Source organism: Suricata suricatta, chromosome 3, assembly GCF_006229205.1.
Source record: "Suricata suricatta isolate VVHF042 chromosome 3, meerkat_22Aug2017_6uvM2_HiC, whole genome shotgun sequence".
Classification (NCBI taxonomy): Eukaryota; Metazoa; Chordata; class Mammalia; order Carnivora; family Herpestidae; genus Suricata; species Suricata suricatta.
Window position 1 is genome coordinate 143152480 of NC_043702.1, and position 23072 is coordinate 143175551.

At 45.1% G+C, this 23072-nt stretch overlaps 1 long non-coding RNA gene across 3 annotated transcripts in view; it reads right to left on the reverse strand.

Annotated features, from left to right (window-relative positions):
* Positions 1-12140: 12140 nt before the first annotated feature.
* LOC115286732 overlaps positions 12141-23072 on the reverse strand; it is a 14421-nt gene continuing 3489 nt past the window's right edge. For 2 of the 3 annotated variants that reach the window (XR_003906242.1, XR_003906241.1), the window contains exons 2-4: positions 15838-15974; positions 13059-13368; positions 12141-12436 (exon numbers count right to left, since the gene is read on the reverse strand). This is a non-coding gene — a long non-coding RNA (uncharacterized LOC115286732). Of the gene's footprint in view, positions 12437-13058; positions 13369-15837; positions 15975-17719; positions 17804-23072 lie in introns of those variants that run through there. The other variant, XR_003906243.1, reaches the window with a different exon arrangement.

Here is a 23072-nt window from a genome sequence, read left to right on the forward strand (position 1 = left end):
AGCTCCTTAAGATGTGCGTCTATAGCTCTAGAGACTGGGGAATGTGTGCCACTAACCCAGCAGGTAGGAAATATTCAGGAAATCTTCTGAGCAGTTGAAGGATATTATGCCCCAAGGGTGCACTTATGGGTGTGGTTAGACAAAAAGGAAAGAATGTAGAAAGGGGGGCTGTCCTCATGGCTTCAGGTCACAAAGCCATCATCATGACGCGTTTGTCCAAGATGGTGTTAGTCTGGTTCACACAATGATGTTAAAGGCTAAAGACAGATTCTAGTTGATGAAAGTGTGTTTCCCATTTATGGGTTAGCATTCTGGGTTTATGTGTATTACAGGATCGAGCAAATAAGTCACTTTATTATGGATGAAAGCACTAGATTTCTCACTGTTGGAGAAGAGAGTTACATACAAATAAGAAAATGAGAAAGACAGAAAAAGGCCAGTGATTTTAGATTACAGTGGAGATATCAATACGAACTCATGATTTTTAATATATATATACAGACAGATAAGTACAGCTAAAGATATAGATGTGTATATATAATCATACATACATTTCCTAGTTCTATTCATCTAGAGGACCTAGGAGCAATGACACCCAATCACAGTGAACATATCCAGCACCCAAATCTTAGCTTCTTAATATAATTTTCCGAACTAGGATCCAGTGGTCCTTCAAAAAGTTCTGGGTGAGAACAGAGAAAGAACAAGATGGGCCCCAAACAAGATGGGCCCCAAAAGCAAGGAAGTGTAGGGGTGTCTGGGTAGCACCATCAGTTAGGTGTCTGATTTTGGCTCAGGTAATGGCTTGTGAGTTTGAGCCCCACATCGGGCTCTGTGCTGACATCTCATAGCCTGGAGCTTTGTCGGATTCTGTGTCTCCCCCTCTCTTTGCTCCTCTCCTGCTCACGTTTGTCTCTCTCCCTTTTTCTCTCAAAAATAAATAAAACATTAAAAATTTTTAAATAATAAAAAATCTTAAAAAACAAGGAAGTCTCAGGGCACCTGGGTGGCTCAGTTGGTTAAGTGTCTGATTTCAGCTTAGGTCATGTGGGTTCAAACCCCGTGTCAGGCTCTGTACTGACAGCTAGCTCAGAACCTAGAACCTGTCTTCGGATTCTGTGTCTTCCTTCCTCTCTTACCATCACCTGCTTGTGCTATCTCTCTCTGTCTCTCAAAAATAGATAAAAGAACATTAAAAATATTTTTTTTAAAGCAAGGAAGTCTCAAAGAATGGTGGGAGCATGTCAAAAGGAAGAAAAGCCAACGTGAAGGATCTCTCTGTAGCCAAATATGGAATAAGTTGAGCAACAAAATAAATGATAGTCATGAACTATATGCCACAGAATAAAATAAATATACATGATCCTATGCTAATATAAAGAAATAATTTAAGCTCAGAGCCTGGAGCCTCCTTCTGATTCTGTGTCTCCCTCCCTCTCTCTCTCTCTCTTCCCTTCTCCCACATGTGATCTCTCTCTCAAAAGTAAATAAAAGATTAAAAAAAGAAATAATTTAATAAATAAATAATTAAATGGAGGTTAAGAAATGACTCTTAGTTACAGTAGAATTCTAATCAATGAATGTTGAAAGAATGACGGAAACAGAAAAATTACAACTTGGCAGACACCACTGTAATAATTGTTGCAGGTGAAAATCATTAATATATGCTAAATCAGTGGAAGAAAGTATGATGGGAAATAGGACTTTTGCATAGTCTCAAGCCTGCAAAATGCATATTCATTGAAATGGGAAAAACAGTAACTTGACAATGAAAATACTTGGCAGACACAAGTTTAACCAAGTTAACATCACTGATTATGACATGTATTGATGTCAAGCGCCTCCTATTACACTGCACTGAAAAGGACACGATGTGACAGTGTTGTTGCCAGCAATGCACACCTGAACTTAAACATGAGAAAACATCAAATACCAACTGAGAGACATTCTACAGAAATAACCAGCCGGGATTCTTCGAAAGCACGATGATATTTAAAGACAAAGTCACTATCACACATTGAAGAGAAAAGAGGCATGACAAATAAGTGCCAAATAAAATTCTGGGTTGGATCTTGCATTGGAAAAGGACATACTGATTTGATTAAAAATATTTTTTTAATGTTTATTTTTGAGAGACAGAGACAGAGCATGAGTGATGAAGCGGGAGAGAGAGGGAGACACAGAATCCAAAGCAGGCTCCAGGCTCTGAGCTATCAGCACAGAGCCCAGCGTGGGGCTCAAACCATGAGATCATGAGCTGAGTCAAACTCAGATGCTTAACTGACTGAGCCACCCAAGTACCCCAATGTTTATTCATTTTTGAGAGAGAGAGAGAGAGAGAGAGAGAGAGAGCAAGCAGGAGAGGGGCAGGAAGAGAGGGAGGCACAGAACTCATAGAGGGCTCTAGGCTCTGAGCTCTCAACACAGAGACCAACATGGGGCTCAAACTCACAAACTGTGAGATGGTGACCTGAGCTGAAGTCAGTCACTTAACTGAGTTACCCAGATGTCCCTTAGTTTGGTTTTAATAAGTGGACTTCTGTAAGATGCTAACATTTGGGCAGGCTGGGTGAAGAGTATTTTTGGAAATGATAAGCAACATTTACTGAAGTTAAATATATACAGGACACAGAGGTAGGCAATTTACCCACACTATCCTGTTTAATCCTTCCCCTTAGTAGAGGGGGAAACTGAGGCATAAACAGATTAAGAGACCTGCCCTAAGTCACACTCAAGTGGTGAACTCTGGCTGTTACACAAACTTCCTAAAATTGTCCTTTCTCCAATATCCTCTCAAGGAGGTGAAAACTGTCCAGCTTCAGGAGATGTTCCAGTGGGGCAGATCTTTTAAGGGGCCACGTCTGTGGCCTCTCTGCTCTGCTTGCCTGTCATGTCAGGATTGGATGATGCACTTTTAACAGCATCTGGAGGCATCGTCTCCACCATTGAACTGAACTGGTGAGTGACTACATGGCAGGAATTTGGGCCCAGGAAGGTTGGGCATCTGGGCCAGAAAGAACCTTCTGGGTGGGCACCTAAGCTGCATGGGAGGCAGACAGCCCACCCCTTCTCTGGATCTAGTCCCTTTCCTGGGGTTCATCTCAAAAAAGTGACTGTCAGCTATTGGAGACTTGGAGCTGGTTTTGGCTTCCTGCTCACCCATCACCCATGCTAGTCATCTTTTTCCCGAGCCTCCAGTGAGCTGTCTCCCCCTCTTCATGCCCCTTCTCATGCTCCTGGTAGCGCAGGTCACCATGAGCAAGGCTTCCTCGTCCTCGTTCCTTAGGAGCTCCAACCTTTGATTTCTTCTCCTTCAGTCTTGGAAGAGAGGATACAGGAAAAGGCCTCAGAATATGGAGCAGCAAGACCCCATTGTTCCATTGCGTGACGCCATGTGCCCTTTGAGGAAGTCATGTCACATCTCTGCTACCTTCTTGATGCGGTTATTTCGAGACATACACGAGATACATATTCAGGGAAGCACAAGGGTTGTGCAGAAATCAGTAACTCCACTTACTCCTCCACACTGGGGTAGAAACCCGGAGCCATTCTGCATGGAGTTGCTTGCTGCACACTGGGAGGAAGCAGAGCTCTGTGACTTTGTTGCCCGGCAACATTTGGGCTACAGCTCTGCCCCAGGCACCCAGCATCCTGGGGGGACCCCACCAAGGCCGATGAACTCCTCCCCTCCACTCAAATAACGTTTACTGAGCCCCTATTATGAATCGGATATTCTCACCTCCAATATCTTACTTATTCTCTTAACAGCCCCATACATTTATATACAACCTCCCATTAGGAAATTGAGACTCAGACGGTGTGCTTAGCTTGCCCAGGTTCTTAAGTTAATAATTAGTAGAACCATGGATTTGAATTCGCATCTGCCTGGCAGCAAGGCTGGTACTGCTTCTGCCATTACAAAGCTACCACAAACAAATAACTTCATTTGAACACCATACAGCCCTATGATCTTGGCAAAGGTAGAATTATGACTCTTGCTTTACATAGGAGGAAAATGAGTTTCAGAGAGCTCGTGAGGTTATAAGAAATAGAACTGGGGATAGAATCAAGGTCTCTGGTTTCAGTTCATTCATTCATTCATTCTACAATTTCCTGAGTTCCAACTCTCTACCCAATATTGGGAAAGCAAATCCAGTTTAGAAAGGAGCTCATGCTCTAGCTAGAGGGAAAGGGAATAAAATGTGATTGTATCTCTCTGCTTTTCCTCTGCAAATGGTCTCTGAAATAGTCCTGGATTCTCCTTTCTCACCCCACAGTCACACCTCCGCCTCTTCAAAGAACCATCCATATCCCCATGCCCCCAAGATTGAACTTGTGAATGTCAGTATGATGTCCATGTTGGCAGATCTAATGGTCCTCTTTTATTTCATTTTATTCTGTCTCTCAGCAACCTTCCACACTGACGACTCCCTTCTTTGTGAAACACTTTCTTCTCTTGTTTTCTGGGTGTTATCTGCTTCTTCTAAGTCTTCACCAGCTCATCCTCTTGGGTCCCAGGACTTTATGCAGAGATATGTCTGCAAGTTCTTTAAACACGTTAAGTTTAACCCAGCTGGACTTTGCCTTCGCTGTTCCTTCTGCTAGAATTCTTTTCACCTCATCTTTACATGGCCAGTTCCTCCTTATCCTTCATGTCTGATTAAATTTTAGATCTTCAGAGAGGGCTTTGCTGATGCTCCATCTAAATATGACACTCAATCTTTTCCTTTGTAATACCACGCTCCAGTTCTCTGCATTGTACTCACCACTATCTCCTGGTTTTGTTTTTATCTCCTGTTTTCTTGTTTACTTATTTTGTTTGCCATCTCTTTCCCGCAACCAAAAGTAAGTTCTGTGAAAACAAGGGCTTTCCCATTTTGTAGAAGACTCCTTGGCCCCTACTGAGCATTGACAAATGTTTGTTTAATAAACATATGGAAATTGTTCTCTGGAAGACAAGACAGACAGGGAGAGAGAGAGAGAGAGAGAGAGAGAGAGAGAGACTTTGAAAGCTAAATAAAAGAGTTTGTAGAAGGAGACATGGTCAACAGTATCAAATGCCCCAGATACATCAAATATGATAATAAACAAAACATTTTGACTGGATTTGGAAATTTGGAGGTCACCAATCTCAGCAAAAACAATTCCGGTGGAGAGTTGCATGTGGGAGGCTAACCCAAGAGCACGGTGTGGAGTACACAGAAGTGAGACAGTGAATGCAATTTAAGCTTAGCTATAAAGGTGAAAGGAAGCTAGAGAAACAGATAAGTCACCAGGGTCAAGGAGGGTAATTTTGTTTTGTTTTTGTTTTTGTTTTTGCTTTGAGACAGAATAAAGTTGAGCATGATTATATGCTAGGAGGAGTCAATGAAGGAAAAAACATATAGGAAAGGTGATCACTATAGAGCAAAGTTCTTGAAGGAAAGAAGGGCTGGAACCTAGTGAATAAAAATGAATTCTTCTTGGGGAAAAAGGGTCAGAACCTTCTCTTCTAAGTCAGGAGAGAAGAAGAAAAGCATAGAGATATGTGAAAAAACAAAATAAAACAAAACCACCCAACTTTATGGGTAGAGGTTGAGAAATGGATAGAGTTCCCTCTTAATGGATAATATTTTGTCTTTTAATGTCAACCGCTGATGGCAAGAGAAGTGGGGGAAGGGGCAGGCCCTTGCTAAGAGAAAAGGTGTAAAATAGCCATCAGCCATCATAGGTAGGGATGAGAAACAAACTGCATTCAGAGCAATGACAGAAAAGAATGCATGTTGATACTGAAGTCAGGTGAGGTCAGCCCCGTGTACTCTTGAGGGAAGTGTGAGTGTGCAGAGAAAGGAAGGTGGCGTTGGGTCAGCCAAGTTGGAGGGCATGTGGGGCTATCCTCACCCCTGGTGCTGGGACCAAGGCCCCCTTCCTCACCATTATACTACCATGTAAACACACGCAAGCAGGAAACATTTGTTCTGCAAAAGCAACTGCCCTGGTTTTCCACTCGAATAAATTAAACCCCCTCCTTGTGCTCCCACCCTTGCTCATTCCCAGACCCTGAGCGCACCGCTCCGGGATCCTACAGTACTTTAAATTGCTCTGGATGCCCGAAGGCTCCTGAAAGGGAACTTGAACATACACTCTCGAAGCACTGAGGGGTGGTACTATGCCTAAGAGGGCAGAAAAAGCATATTCTGGAAATGGTCTGAGGTAAGCAGAACACTAACACTGCCTTCCGGTGTCATCCTGGCCCCCCGACATAAGGTGGGGAGGATTAGCAGGTGGGGAGACAGGTTGGCAGAAGGCGGGCATGCTCTGTGAAACACTGAGGATGTGTCCGAGTTTTGCATCTAGTAGAAAGTGCTGGGTGCAGGAGAAGGAGGCGACTGGTATGCTAGTGTCCCCGGGCCTCCATTTGGGCACAGACTGGGGGCCGTCCTAGGTGGCATCAGTGGTAAAAGCGTCTGGGCTCTGCACAGCTGCACACGGGCTGGGAGGAAATTCTTCCCTCTGAAGTTTTCACTTCTCGGTAATGAGAGCTGGGGATGTGTCTCTGGGTGGAGAGGAGGTGATTAACTCCTTCCTGAAACGGAATTGCCTTCAAGGCTTGGGAAGGAATCTAAACTCATTTTGTATCATTTACTATAGTCGATGCCGTAAGGCAGTCAGCAGTGGGCGGTGGATCTACATGAAATAACACGCAGCTTCTGTCCAATCCTGAGAGGGAGGGAGAGAGACAGAGAGAGACAGAGACTTTCCACACGGACCTTTCAGACACTGTCCATGGGAGAGCTGAGGCTAGAATCAGTATTTAACAAGCATCTAAAGAACACGACTCCTTGTATTCAGGCTTTGTGAAGATGGGAGTTTTCAGTCCAATGGGGGAGACCTATATCGTGCCCTCAGAAAGCGTTCCAACATGAGAGATGAGCAGACGGATGAAAAGCGCCACAGAAAAAGGGCAAATGAGCATGATTCAGGCAACGCAGGTAACCGCTGAGGGGAAGTGGAAGAGTGTTGATAGATCAAAGGATGTTGAACTCTTTCTTGGAATGATAAAGTGCTTTATCTGAGAAGCAAGCAGAAGAGAATTCTTTAAAAAATTTTTTTAATGTTTTTATTTATTTTTGAGAGAGAGAGAGAGACAGCACGAGCAGGGGAGAGTCAGAGACAGAGGGAGACACAGAATCTGAAGCAGGCTCCAGGCTCCCAGCTGTCAGCACAGAGCCTGACATGGGGCTCAAACCCACGAACTGCAAGATTGTGAACTGAGCCAAAGTTGGATGCTTAACTGACTGAGCCCCCCAGGTACCCCAGAAGAGAATTAACGGCAGGAAGGAAAGGATGTAAGAATCCCTCATCCTGGGGTGCCTAGGGGGCTCAGTCGGTTGAGCAAGCATCCGGCTTCTGCTCAGGTCACGATCTCGCTGTTCGTGGGTTCGAGCCCCGCGTCGGGCTCTGTGCTGGAGCCTGGAGCCTGCTTCAGATTCCGTGTCTCCCTCTGTCTCTGACCCTCCCCTGCTCACGCTGTCTCTCTCTCTCTTTCAAAAACAAAACATTTTAAAAAACTAAAAAAAAAAGAATCTTTCATCCTAAAGAAAGGTAACCAAGTGTCCAGTCCTCCCGCTGAATCCCTGTCATCCCTTGTCCGGAAGCCTGAGCAAAGCCGTCACAGGGGCCGACCCCAACCGCTTCCCCTCCCAGAGCGCGGCTGCTCTCTTTCTCTAGCACCACAGCATTCAGAGCCGCAGCAAACCGGAGGCTCTGGGCCACCTCCCACCTCCTGAGAAGTCCCAGCCAGAAAGGTTAACAATGAGTCAATGTTTAGCTCAAGAGACAAAAGGCCCTTTGATAAGACCCTGGCCTTGGCAGACTCCTCAGCCCTTAAATGAGCTTGGCTTGCCTTCAGGGAAAGCAGGAGCAGGAAGCAGTGGTTGTGAGCAGCCCCTTGTCCTTTCAGACACTGGCTGTGGTATAGACCCTGCAGTTTGGACCCTGGCCTGGCAGTCATGCTTCTAGTCACCTCCTCTGATAAGGCCCTCCTCACACCCAGGAATTCTGTACTTGCTCTGACAGAGATGGGAGCAGGGCCAGGTAGCCACGTGGAGAGAGCCAGAACTTGCCTGAGCCAGGACTGGCCTCCACTCTGGGGGAGGGGAGGCACCCAGAGCTCAATGCCGGAAGTCCAGAAGTGGCCTCGGGGCAGAGTCCCTGAGCCTGCATTTCCAGAGAGCCACCTCCTCTGTGGTGTGCCAGTTCCCTGGTGAATCTGTTTCAGTTAATCACCTTTCCAAGGCAAAGCAAAGAAGAAAACACTAAGCTGACCTGCAGCTCTGCAGGAAAACAGAGGTCCTGAGCAAGGGCAGTTGGCTTGAGAGGCGGGGCCCAGTGTGCTGGGGGACCTTAGGAACCATTGAGGGGTGCTGGTTAGGAGGGAAGCTGGGCGCAGGCTCCTGGCCCAGCCCCTGGGAGTGGTGCCTTCAGCCCCGCCTCACCGTTCTCCAGGAGCCCTTTCTGACACATTCTCTCAAATCCCTCCTCAAGCTGCAAGATGTTCTTCCCTTCCTCTGGCCCCATGTTGCTCATCCTTCCAGAATTTTCGTGGTGATGAGGGAGCATAAGGCAAGCTGAGGGCAAAGCACTAGCTGGCACTCTGCAACAGCCCCCTCCACACGGGACATGTGTGACATTCACCTGGCACTCCTGGCTGCCCAAGACAAAGGAGAGGGGAAAACAAATGGTTAACTGATAGAGATCACAGTCGACCAGGACAGGAGTCTCCATCAGTTTACAAATGTCTTAATAAACGTCAAGAAAAAGCCAATCTCCAGAAACCTACAGACTCAATTTCTTAGAGCCCGAACATCACCATCCCATCCAAGGTGATGTGAGAAACGAAGGCAAGACAAAAATATAAATAAAATTAAATTTACTTATAACCTGTAGCCCATTGGCAAATATTTGAGAGCAGCCCGGGGAAAACATTTCTCCCATAAACCCCCAACTGTCCTGTCTTAATGCCATACTAGGGGGAAAACCACTTAGCTTGACAACAGCAAGTCCCCCTCTGACCCCGTATCTTAGGAGTCCTCGGTAGCATATGAAAGTCCTTCTGGAAACTTCCTTTTGCCTTTTCCCTCTCTAACTGCATTGTGTTTAACCAGTCACTCTTCACAACCCCAGTGCACCTCTTTCTGCCCGTGGGTCCTGTTCCTGTGCTTGAATAAAATCACCTTTTTCAACCAAAGACATCTCAAGAATTCTTTCTTGGCCTTCAGCTCCAGACCCCCCACCACTCCACAGTCCCATCATTGGGATACATTGAACTTCTCTCAGATTGGGCCATTTTATCACAAGTAGAGTATTGTGGAATAAAAATCTTTTAGAGCATCAATCTTTATTCCCTTCTAATTTGGGAAAAGAGTGGAATGTTTTATAAGGTTTTAGCAGGAGGGAGGACAGCCGAAGTTCAGCTAGTTTCAGGAACAGTTGATCAGGAATGGACTGTGTTTACAAATTAGCAGCCATTGTATGGGTGGTGGAGAGAAAGAGCTAGAAGCACGTGATATTGTGATGTGTAACAAGAAATGTTTATTTGGTCTTCACACAGATTTCCTAAAACCTTTGGAATTTCCTGCATGGTGAGAATAATCAAGGTTTCTTTTGTTACATTAATGAAGCAACTTTTGGAATATCCCTAGGTCCCCTAAGGATGGGAGTGGTCTACCTGAAGACCCACCTTACTCCAGTGAGGAGTGGGGGCAGGAGGATGAGTGCCTTCAGTTGCCCTTGGCCAGTGAATTAATGAACTGACTATGTAATGAAGCCTTCATTTAAAAAAAAAAAAAAAAGATGGCGTTTGGAGAGCTAAGGGGTTGATGAACATGGAGAGATTGGGGGGATCATGGTGTCTCAGAGATGGCATGGAAACTCCGTACCTTTCCCCACACCTTGCCTTGTGCATCTCTTTCACTTGACTGTTCCTGAGTTCTTTCCTTTGATAAGAAACTCTAATCTAGGAAGTAAATTTTTCCTCTGAGTTCTGTGAGCTATTCTAGTACACTAATCGAACCCAAGGAGGGGATGGTCGGAACCTCTGACTTAAAGCAGATGGGTCAGAAGCATAGGTGACAACCTGGCCTAGTGATTAGCATGTGAAGTGGGGGGTCTTGGGGATCTGCAGTATCTGACTATCTCCAGGGAGACCACATCAGAATTGAGCTGAATTGTAAAACAGCGAGCCAGTATCTAAAAATTGCTTGGTAGTGTGGAGACCCCACCCCCACCCCCATATTGGAATTAGATTCATGAAAACAGGATTAAAGTCTTGTGTGTGCAAGAGGGGCTGGGGAGGAATGGCCACTGGGGACCAGGACATGAGAGAGCCACCATGGAAAACTCAGTCTGCTGACAGTGAAGTCCTATATGAACCAATAGATACATTCCCCTCTTTGCCCTTTAACATCAGTGCCAGCCCCCTTGGCTCCAGCCTGCCCTGTGCCCCCTCCCTGAACCACCCCCCTGCCACACACACAGAGGAATCAGGGCTCCATGAGATCTGGGCTCTGGGGAAGGGAGAAGAAAGTAGACAAACCGGTTCAATAGGGAGGGAGGATTCTCGCCATTCACTTCCAAGGCTGAGGACGGAAAATAGGGGAGCAAGTGAGGTGAGCTTGTGGAAAGAGAAGGAAGGTCCTCAAAAGGCTGGGTCCTCTCCCATAACGAGCAGAAATGGGTGCCACTTTGTGTCCTCCATGCTTTGATCAGGATTTAAAGAAGGCAGGCTGCTGACTGCCCCCATCCTGCAAGTCCATGCATGAGGAGAGGGCATGGTGAGTTGCTGGAGGATGCAGTTTGATGGGGAGGAGAGAAAAGGCGGGGCAGTAGACAGATTGAGCTGGGCGCCATGCATAGCCATGCCGATCCCAGATGCAAGGTGGGAGAGCCTGGTGCTGTGCACATGAGGGACGGCCTCTCTGAAGGCTGAAAGGGTCCGAGGTTCTTAGATGTCCTTCAGCATTCTCTTGTGCAGGCCCCAACCCTCTGGGCTGCTCTCAGCTGTTGAACAAAGCACTATCCAAACACTCAGAGGTACAAGAAGACCCAGGAGACAGAAGCCCAGGCCACCACGTGTCAGCAGTCCAGTCTCCTCACTTGACCCCTGCACTGGTCTGATAGAATGGCCATCATACCCCCATGCCTGGCTTCTGACCCCCTTGTCCTCCAGGGGCCCCAGGCCAGATGGAGACTCTCTGCATTCCCTCCATGGTTCAGCTGAGCCCAGCCCGAAATTATTTCCCAAGAATTTGAAAGGAAAGTGTAAGAAAGACAAAACTCTTAATCAAGAGAATACAAGAGCCATCGGAGCTCAAATCCCTTACTTAAGTCCAGCCAAAGACTGATGTGGCCGGCAGGACTTCTAGTTCTGTGGCTTAATGACAAAACACAAGGGGACTGGGCTCTGTTCTTCTCTGTTCCCTCAACTCCAGGCATGTTGCCTGGCATCTTACGGGGGTTGGGTGAATGCGTGATGGGTGAATGAATGAATGGATTCCCAATACACAGGAGTGAAGGGTGGCTTTACTCAAAGGCCACTTGCTAAAACACCTGGGGGCCCCCATCCTCACCCATCCTGTCCCCAATCCCTGCCTTCAGGGAGCAGAGACCACCCCAAACAAACTGATCATACAAACTACGCTAACGTGATGGGAAAGAGTCAAGGGTATCTCGGATGCTTCCCTTTGGTAGGTCTCATTTTCAGTAAAGCCAGAAACTCCTCACTGGGCTCCAGGCAATATTCCTTTCGATCTTCCTCTGGGCCTGCCTTTCTATGGGTGCAGCTGTTTGTTCATCTCTCCATCCCTCCTCTGTATTTCAACCTTCCTGCCTCTTTTTTTGTGTTTCTCTGGACTGTAGGCCTGAGTCTGAAACCGGGATCCTCCCAGCCTGGCCTCTCTGACCCTGATCCTCAGAGAGGCCCATGGCACCTTCAAAGCATTCAATGCTGAGCAGATGTGCACAGACAAAATACAGTAGCGTGCTTGTAGAGACACGTATCCGCAAAGACACCTGGGAGCCCCGTTTCCCTAGGCTACTGGGATGGGTCTGGTGCCTCCAGATATTTTACAGTAGTTTTGTTTTGTAAGAATTACAGACGCTTGAGCAACATATTGGCATTTTATTTTTCTTGGGAGGTTCTGGCACAAATAAATGAAAATGCCTATCCCCACTGTGATGTATTTTCTGTGAAAGATAAATTTGCAAGGCGTTATATCAGCCATGAGGTAGGCTCCCTCATCCACACGTATAAAATGCATCATGTTTTTAAGTTAACCAGCAATGAACACTAGTAAGCATTTTTCTTCCCTCGGCTGCATCCTGTGACTGAAGCTGCCCTGTAATTTATAACACAAATGTGCCACAGATGGTGAATTTATTGAAGTAAGGAGATGAGCTGCAGAAAATGCAAAAGAAACATTTAAATATGTCTCAATATTTGGGTTTAGGTAACTCCCTATTTACCAACAGCACAATGGCTTTATCTGACCACCTCTTTTGATTAAACAGCAAGAGGAAAAATAAAACAGGGTGCTAAGAAGATTGCAACGATACTTAGCCAGGACAGTGATTTAAATAGAGTGGGTGCTTAAATGAGCCATGGATTGATTGGAAGCGATAGGTCAGAGGGAGAAATGGTCCCTGACAAGCCAGCTCAGAGCACCAGCTCTGAGAGGGTCCACGGCCCCCACCCCCACCCCGGTCAGCCTGCCCATCTCCTCCTGATCTCTGACAACCACCTCTTCTACCTACCCAGCATCTCTCAGGGGACAAAACATGCCCACAGTTAGGAGATCATTTGGATCTCAAAACACACAAGAGGAAGTTGAGAGTGGTAATTATGTTTTACAGATGAGGAAGTTCCTGGGTTGAATAAAGAGATGAAGTCCCTGACCCAGTTACCCTGCCTCCCAGGCCAGGTGGACTCTTGGGCTCTAACTTAAATGCATCTCCTGAGACTTTACTTTGGATTCAACTTGCCATGGGGTCCCACCCTAGACACTTCTCCCAGGGCTGACCTTGTGCTGCTCCTGAGCTATTGCTGACTCGTCAGGGCATGCCTGCTGTGATGCTTTGAGAGTGCCGTCCCAGAGACAGGCATACTCATTTGACAGCTGGAAAGTCTCTTCATACCCAAAGCCATCAGCCTGTGAGCTCCCTGCTGGAACAGTCTCCTAACTGGGCTGTCAGATGACATCGGCTACCCTGTGATAGAGAGGAAAGATCGCCTGCCTGGGAGGCAAACATCCAAGCGTTCATTCCGCTTCCTCTCTGGCTCAGGGACGCTATGCAGGTTATTTTACGTCTTTTACACTCCAGCCTCTTTATCTGCAAAACAGGGAGGAAAATACACCCCATGCAGGGCTGTCAACAGGATTAAATGAGGTCTCTTTTATGAAGGGCCTACTAGGTGCTCAGCAAGGCCACCTCTCTTCCCTCTCCCACCTATCCATCCCTCCTCCCTGCCTTTTCTTTCCCCTTTGCTGAAGTTCATATTTTAATGTTGATTTATTTATTTTGAGAGAGGGAGAGAGAGAAAGAGAGAGAGAGAGAATCCCAAGCAGGCTCTGCACTGTTAGCCCAGATCTCAACACAGCATTCAACTTGAGCTGATGACATCAAGAGTACTGGGCCACCCACCGAAGATCATCTGCATAACACTCCCAGAGGATCCTTCTGGAACTCCACTCCCATCAGGCTGCTCTCTGCATCACGAATCGCTAATGACTTCCCATTGCCAGTGAAGCCACCTCTCTGTCTGCCACGCAGGACCCTCAGCTCCCGACACCCCCTGTCCTCTTCATGCTTCCTCGCTTGCCACTCCGGAGCATGCGTAGTCTGGTTGTGTGTGGGGTTCCCACCCGTGCGGACCTGCGCCTCTCTTCTGCTGCCTCACCTTCCTAGAATGCCCTCTCTGCCTGCTGGTGCCTGTCACTACTCTGTAGATCTCTCCCTTCTCTGATTTCCCGCTTCATTTATGTTCATATCAGTTTCTTTGGTACCAAACCATAGAGGCAAGTATGCGTTTGGGTTGTTTCCTGTGTCTGTACCTTTCTCTTATCAACTTTATGATCTGTTCCTCCAGGGCAGGCCAAGGTCTTAGTAACTCTCTGACAGTCCCCTTGGCCCGCAGAGCCGAGTGTGAACACGTGATGCGCTCTGGCCTCAGGCCTCCAGGCTTGGGTCCAAATCCTAGCTCTAGCACTCAATGTCTATGTGATTTAAGGAATCTTTTTTTTTTTTTTCAGCTGTAAAAGGTATAACTCAACTTCTTCATCAAGTTTGCTGTTTTCAAATGTATTTGTCCATTGAATTCATATTTATTAAGCGCCTACTATGTGCCAGACCTGTACTTTTCAACACATATAAGCTCATCTAATGCTCATTATTTCAATGCAGTCACCTCAGCTCTGGAACCCCAAACCTTAGCACCAAATTCATGGGGATTAAATGAAGATTGTCAGTGAAGTTGCATGATGTTTGATACAGAGGAGATGGTTGGTGAGGCTTTGCTGAACCTGACTACTAGGTTCTCAATAAATTGAATGTAATTGACTCAGCCCCAGAGAGTGCTGAAGACACAGGAGTGAGTAGGAGGGGGTCCCTGTCCTCCTGGAGCATTCAATTCAGTCGAGCAAAGGCTGAGATAGACGTTAAATAAATAGTGACAATTGTCATAAAGAGTATTTTTGGAGCATGTAAGGTGACTGTAAGGGGTACAGTATTGGGGTAGATTTCTCTGAAGAAGACAATGAGCTCACATCTGGGGGATCTGAAGTATATATATATGGGAAGAGAAAGGGGAAAGGGTTAGGAGGTGGAGAAAGTGGGCCTTTCAGGCAGCAGAAATAGCAGGTGCAAAGATCCTGAGGCAGACAAGCACCCAGCCCTCCCTGGGAACTTGAGCTTAGCTTGGTTAGCAGTGAGGAGGGAGGGGCACGGTGAGACTGAAGGTGGGCTGTTCTAGAGCAGAGGCTGGCTGGCCATGGTGAGGAATTTGGACTTGATGCACGATGGGGGACTGGGGTGGGGTCGTGGTAGGGGGGCGACATGGTTAGATTGGTGTTTTGAAAGCTCACTCTGGGTGCTATAGGAAGAATGGATAAAAGCCTGAAAGTGGATTCAGGAGAGCAGGACTGAGTGAAAGAGACACTAATACCTGGAACATTCCAGTAAAGACTCCAGTGTATCTGTGGGTCTAAAACCTGACATTCATGGCCAGTGCTCAGAAGGGCAGAGGGGGCCTCCAGTCCTGAGCACCCTCACCTTCCTGAAGCACATTTTCCCCAAACCACTGCCTCTTGCCTTGTCCACCCTCTTCCTGGACAGCTTAGTTTAGGGCAGGGAGGAGGAGAATAATTGTCCACCCCACCCCCCACAGCCCCCATTCTGAAGTCTGGGCTAAGCCACAGACTGGTTTGAACCTGTCAGTGCAGAGCTGAATGCAAGGCGAAGACCTACCTGGCCTGGCTCAGGGCCAGCTCTCTGCATTCTTGTGCCCACACTCACCCTTGGGAGGCCGGGCAGAGGCAGGGCCCTCCTCTACCCCGGCTTCTCCTGACAGCAGGCGCTGCCCAGCCTCCGCTTACATAATTGGAGCCCAGGGCACAGCTCCACTCTCTCATTTGGGCTGGGTGGCTTCTGGAGGTGGGGTTAACAGATAGGTTCTGGCTTGGAGATGTGGAAAGAGGAACCAATTTCTGGTGTCTCGAGTTCTGCCCACTGAGAACTGATGGCCCCATGCTTTACACCCAAGGCTCACGCACCCCGGGCTCAGGCGACTCTCCCAACACTCACTGTTCAGTGTTCTTTTGTTCTGTTAGGAGAAATTGGACAGACTGTTGGCTGAGGTCAGGGGGTTGTGGTGTTAGACCTCTGCTCTGTCACCAACATGGGCAAGTAGCCCCAACTTCTCTGGGCTTCGATGTCTTCACCTGTAAAATGAGGCACGGATCACTTGTGCTGTGTATACATAACTGGGAGAAAGACCACAGTCAAGGTTTAGACAAATGCAATACAATACCAATTAAAAATATAACACCAGTGTAAAAAGTATCAAAAATATCAGTAACAACAACAAGGATAACCTTATATCCACAGGGACTCATCTATAGCCATCAAAGCCCTGACGACCCTCTCTTTTAAATGTTTGTTTATTTTTTTGAGAAAGAGAGAGAGAGAGAGAGAGAGAGTTAGCCATGGAGGGTAGGGGGCAGAGGGAGAGAGAGAGAAAATCCCAAGCAGGCTCCAGGCTATCAGCACAGAGCCCAATGCAGGGCTCAAACTCACAAACCATGAAATCAAGACCTGAGTCAAGATCAAGAGTCCAACGCTTAACTGACTGAGCCATCCAGGAGCCCCATAGCCCTGAGGGCCCTTTAACTAGAGCTCCAAAAAGTGATATTTCCTACCCCTTTTGTCCTGCTGGCCCTAACCCCAATGCAGTGAAGGCTGGGACAGAGGCTCAGTCCCTCTCACAGTGACGCATGAGGGCTAGATATCCTCTCTCAGCTAAGACTCTTATCAGGAAGCTCCATCTGACTAAAGTCGGTCCTTCCTAGGGAAGAGGTAGAGATAGTTATCAGCTCAGAAATGGCAGTTGTAGGTAAGTGCCCCAGGTGGGATTGAAATTGACTCCTAAAACTGAGACATTCTTGGGAGTCAGCCCCCAGAGACCAGGCAAGAGAAGAGACAAAGCCAACCAGAGGACAAAATACGAAATACCTACATGTGCCTTCCAAGTCCTGACCTTTCTTCCTATCAAGGGGACCCCTCTTTCCCAAGGTTTTCATAAGGTTTTCCACATCTGACCCATTCCAGGGCTCTGACACCATAGAAAGGTCATGCATTTAAGCCAAAGGAATGAATCTCTAAGAACACACATACCTATATTAAAACCTAATTAGCCAAGAGAAAATCACATTTATTGACTCAGTATAGTGAGAGAGGGTATTCCAGAGGATGTGTAGAATGAGGCTCAACAAGAGGAAAGAGGGGAAAGATCTATTGTGAGGTTTGCATCCCTACTGAAGAATTTTGAGGAGAGTCTCAGGGAAGTGAGATTCCATTCTGAACCAATTATTGTTTCCAATGCAGGATGAGGATATGTGGAAATTACCTAGGGACTGAGTGCTGTCAGAAGACATGGGCCATTTAGCAATTGGGTATCTCAGCATAGCGAGTTGGGGAGCATCACTGGTAAGAAAATAGTGGTCACTCAAATCGGGGGGCTCTATATGACATTTCACATCGACTGCATGACTGTGGGAGAAACCATGTTTCTTGCTAATTTTGCAGCTAGTTTTTATCTGTATCTGTCCTGCCAACCTGATGAAGGGCAAGAGTGCTCTCTATTTTTCATTCTGAGTGGATTTTCACTCTTTCAGCTTAGGACATGGATTTTACTTTCACCTACCACCGTTGATGAGAGGACCTTCAGGTTGGGTGACTGTTTATCTATCTATCATCTATCTATCTATCTATCTATCTATCTATCTATCTATCTATCTATCTGTATCCTCTATCTATCATCTACCATATGTCATCTATCTATCGATTATCTATCAACCTACCTATCTATATATAATCTATCATCTATCTATCATCTATCTATCTTCCTACCTATCATCTATCTACTGTCACATGATGATTAGGGACAGGGCTCTTCGAGTCGGATTACCTGTGTTTCTACCTTGCTTCCACTACTTGGCTATCCCTGAGTTCTTTGGCAGTGATTTACTGTCTCTGTCTCTGTTTTCTCACCTGTAAAGTAGGAAAAAAATAAGAGTTGCTTGCCTCCTTGGGTTGTTGTGAAGATTAAGAAAATGATATATGTCAAGTTTTTAGACCAATGCCTGGCCCTTGGTTAGGGTTCCATAAACATTAGTTCTTTTCTTATTATTAGTTTTACTTTATTAGTAACCTAATTTCTGGTTAAAGGTGATAGGTTTACTCTACATGTTTTCTCTTCTCCCTTCAAAGAGCTCTCTATATAATATTAAGGAATTAAAATATATAAACCTTAAGCAGTGGAAAGCGGTCTTCAGCAGATGGGAGACGCCAACAACTCCTGGAAGCAGTAAGAGATGAAGCAGAGAACGGGAGTGTGTGTGGCCAGGGAATGATACAGAGGAGGGGCCTCTGAGCCCTGCAGAACCCAGTGGACATGAGGCTCACAAATGCCAAGTGGAACGAAGCAAGGAGTGAGGCCTGGGCTGGAGAGCAGGGATTCGCTGAAATCCTGTACACAGAGCAGTCGACTACTACCACAGCCCTTTGCTCAAAACACACAGGAGTCATACACCAACCTTCCCAGGACCGTAAAACAACCAACCACCACAAACACACAAAACTCCAAAGCAAAACAACAATGTAGGGCTTTTTCTCTTGAGAAACTGAATGGTCCCAGAGAAGAGATCCTCCCCAAATGGCATTTAGATGTCAGGACAGCTGCTGGCCCTCCGCCCACCTGCATGAAGCAAAGCATGTACGTGTACACAGAACTCCCAATGTGATGTTGTAAAATGTGAATAAACAACCAAAGATAATCAGATATCTTCTTTATCAAGAAGGAGGGTGGGAAGAGGTGGAGAGAGAGGAGAAAGAGAGAGAGAAACAATTGTAAACAAATGGATAATTTAAAGAAAGTAATTTTTAAAAATGTTTATTTGTTTTGAGAGCGAGAGAAAGACAGAGAGGAGAGGAGGGGCAGAGAGAGAGAGGGAGAGAGAGAGAATCCTAAGCAGATTCCGTGCTGTCAGCAGAGAGCCCGACAGGGGACTCGATCTCACGACTGTGAGTGAGATCACGACCTGAGCCAATATCAAGAGTCAGATGCTTAACCGACGGAACCACCCATGTGCCCCTAAAGAAGATAATTTTTTAAATATTCAATTTAATATCCTCAGAGATACTTACTACATCCATATAAAGGACAGACCACAAACTAAACATCCAGTGTAAAGATAGAAAGAAGGGATTTAATTTTTAGAATTTTTAGAACTCAGGAGATGTATACATAAATGAGTATGTATATATCTCACAGATAGAGAAATAGATATAAACTTAATATATGGACATATACATAAGAGATAGGTTGAGGGGCACCTGGGTGGCTCCGTTGGTTGAGCATCAGGCTCTTGATTTCCGCTTAGGTCATGATCTCAGAGGGGTTGGGAGTCCATCCCTGCATTGGGCTCCCTGCTGAGCATGTAGGTTCCTTAAGATGCTCTCTCTCTCTCTCTCTCTCTCTCTCTCTCTCTCTCTCTGCCTCTCTAACCCACTGACATTCTCTGTTATTCTCTCTAAAAGAGAGAGAGAGAGAGAGTTGAACCTCACCTTAAAGGACAATCTGCACTGTTATGATAACACCACACACACCCATATACCCATGACCTAAGAGAGGATTACTAGCTCCTTTGACATCTCTGTGGCCCTCCCTCCCTGGTCACATCTTCCCCCTTCCTCCAGCCCACATTCAGTGGTGATCATTCCTCTGCTTTTCTTTGTAGTTATTCGCATCTGTATCTGTTCCTAAGCAATGCATTGTTTAGTTTTTCCTTATTTTTGATCTTTATATTAATGAAACCACACTCTGTGTTTTTCTGATTCTTTTCACTCAACACGATGTTTGCCTTTAAATAACAGTTTTATTAAAATATAACTCACATAACAAAAAAATGTACTCTTTTAAAGTGTATGACTCAATGGCATTTGGTATATTTAGTACATTCATAAAGTTGTGCGACCACCACCACTAACTCCAGAACATGTTCCTCATCGCAAAAAGACCCCTTATGCCCCTTGGCAGTATCTTCATTCTCCCCTCCCTCCATCCCTGGAAACTGCTGACCTACTGTGTCTACGCATTTGCCAATTCTGTTCATTTCATATAAATGGAATCATGTAATAATGTAATCTTTTGAGACTGGCTTCTTTCACATAGCATGATATTTCTAAGGCTCCAAGGTTCATGGTAGCGCACACCAGTACTTCCTTCTGTGACTAATGCTCCATCGTGTGGCTGTGCTGCGTTTTTATTTATTCAGACTTTAGCCGATGGGCAGTTGGGGTTGTGTCCACTTTTGAGCTGTTATGAATAATGCTGCTGTGAACATTCATGCAGCTTTTTGGGTTTTGTTTGTAGTTTTTTTTCCCACTTCCATTTTTACATGGATCTATGCTTTGATTTCCTTTGAGAATACTTAGAAGTGGAGTTGCCGGGTTGTATGGCGAAGCTCTGTGTAACTCTTTTGAGGAATTACCACACTGTTTTCCAAAGTGAGTTCCCAGCAGCAGTGTTTGATGGTGAAGATGACGTTTTGAGATCCACTCATGACAGCTGTGACTGTCGGTCACTCATATTATGTTCGCACCACACTGGACGCATCCTGTCGTTGAAAACCACTTGGGTTCTTCCCCGGTTTTTTGCTGTTATTCGCAACCCGTTTATGAACGCTCTCCTTCCGGTCATCTGATATATCTTGCAAGAGCTTCTTGAGTGTATGCCCAGCAGGGGAATTGTTAGGTCATAAGGTATGCACCTTTTAAACTTTATTAGATAATTCTGAATTGTTTTCCAATCTCGTTCTCCCTCTCCCTGCCCCCTGCCCCCACCCCGAGTCTCATTAGAATAAGCCCTTCATCTGCATGTTTAATAAGAGTTTCTGTTTCTCTGCATCATCTCCAACTATTGACATCAGATTTTTAAAACCTTGGCTGATCTGATGAGTATGCAATGTTCTCTCATTGTGGTTTTTTAATTGGCGTTTTCCTGATTACTCATCTTTCCGAGCATCTTTTTATATGTTTCTGGGCCACTTTAGGTCTCTTCTCCAGAGGAAGGTGAGATGTCTCTTGTCTGTCCTCCTCTTGATTCCTTTTTCTTTTTCTTATGATTTGTGTGTGTTTTTCCTACATTCTGGATACAAATTCCTTTGTTGCTTAGGTGTGTTGCAATTGTATTCTCTGCGCTTGTGACTTTTCTTCTCTTTCTCTTTAGTACCATAAACCATATCAGAGTATTCAACTATATGCAGTATATTAATGTATTCAAGTTATCCACTTTTCCTTTGGTTTGTGATTTGTGTCTTATTACGAAATAAACCCTTCTTTTTCTTGAAGCCATGAAATTCTTCTCTTACGTTTTTTCTAAATGTTTCATTTTGGGGTCGTTTATATTCAAGCTCTTAATCCACCTTCACTTAGTTTTATGTACGGTCTAATGAGGAACTTGGTTTGCTTTTCCCCATGTCAGTAAATAATCAGCACTACCACCCCTTTCATATGTCAAGTTTTTATCTATGTGTGGGACTGTTTCTGGCTTTCTGGCTTCTCTTATTCTGTTCCGCTGATCTGTTTCTCTACCTTCTTCTAACATGATACCTGTGATTACTCTAGTTTTATAATAAATCACGATATCTGAAACAACACGCTGTCTCACCCTCATCAGCAGTCTTAGGCTCCTTTAGGAGAGTATTGGGTATTCTTTGTCACTTTGCTCTGCCAAACAGACTTTAGAGTAAGTTTGTCACATTCCACAGAAAACCATGTTATATTTTTTGTTGGAATTTCTTTAATTCTACATGCAGATCAAGGTGGAGAAAATGGGGGTGCCTGGGTGGCTCAGTCAGTTAAGCCTCTGACTTTTGGTTTCAGCTCAGGTCATGATCTTGCAGTTCGTGGGTTCAAATCCCGTGCTGATCTCTGTGCTGACAGCAAGGAGCTTGCTTGGGATCCTCTCTGCTATCTCCCTCTGCTTGAGGGCTCTCTCTCTCTCTCTCAAAAATAAATGAATAAACATTTGAAAAATTTAAGATGAGACAATGAACATATTTACAAAATTGACCTTACTTTCCCACAAATATATATGTCTTTCTAAAAATTGTTAACGTTTATTTATTTTTGAGAGAGAGAGAGGTAGAGAGAGACAGAGAGAGAAGCAGAGTATGAGCAGGGGAGGGGCAGAGAGAGAGAGAGGGAGGCACAGAATCCAAAGCAGGCTCCAGTCTCTGAGCTGTCAGCACAGAGCTCAATGCAAGGCTCGAACTCATGAACTGTGAGATCATGACCTGGGCCAAAATTAGACATTTTACTGGCTGAGCCACCCAAGTGCCCCTACCTATATATGTCTTTTTATTTCTTTAGGCCTCTCTAAGATCTTGCAAAAAGCCATTTTATTTTCTATATGAAGGACTTGAATGCCTTTAGAGTCATTCTTAGATCTTTTTTCTTTTTTTGTAGCTTTTGTAATAGGAAATTTGAGATTATATTTTTCTGTTTATTACTGATATTCAAAAAATTAATTACTTTTTATATATTGATATTAAACCTGGCAATTTTGCTAAACTGTCAATAATCTCAATAATAAATTTATAGACTAGTTGGAGTTTTCCATGTGAGTATCCATATCATTGACAAAGAATGAGAATTTTATTTCATCCTTTTTTCATTCTTATACTTTCTCTCTTCTTTTTCTTGTCACATCAGGCTGACTATAATCTTACAGCAGTCTTAATTTTATTTCTGAACTTAAAAGCAATACTTTTTTTAAAAAATTTACTTATTTATTGGGAGAGAGAGAGAGGGAAACTGGACAGCAACATGCAGAAGAATGAAACTAGACCACTTTCTTACACTGTACACGAAAATAAACTCAAAATGGTTGAAGGACCTGAATGTGAGACAGGAAACCATCAAAACCCTCGAGGAGAAAGAAGGAAACAACCTCCTTGACCTCAGCCAGAGTAATTTCCTACTCGATACATCCCCAAAGGCAAGGAAAATGAAAGCAAAAATGAACTATTGGGACTTGATCAAGATAAAAAGCTTCTGCACTGCAAAGGAAACAATCAAGAAAACTAATAGGCAACTGACAGAATGGGAAAAGATAGTTGCAAATGACATATCAGATAAAAGGCTAGTATCCAAAATCTATAAGGAACTCGCCAAACTCCACACTCAAAAAACAAATAATCCAGTGAAGAAATGGACAGAAGACATAAAGAGACACTTTTCCAAAGAGGACATCCAGA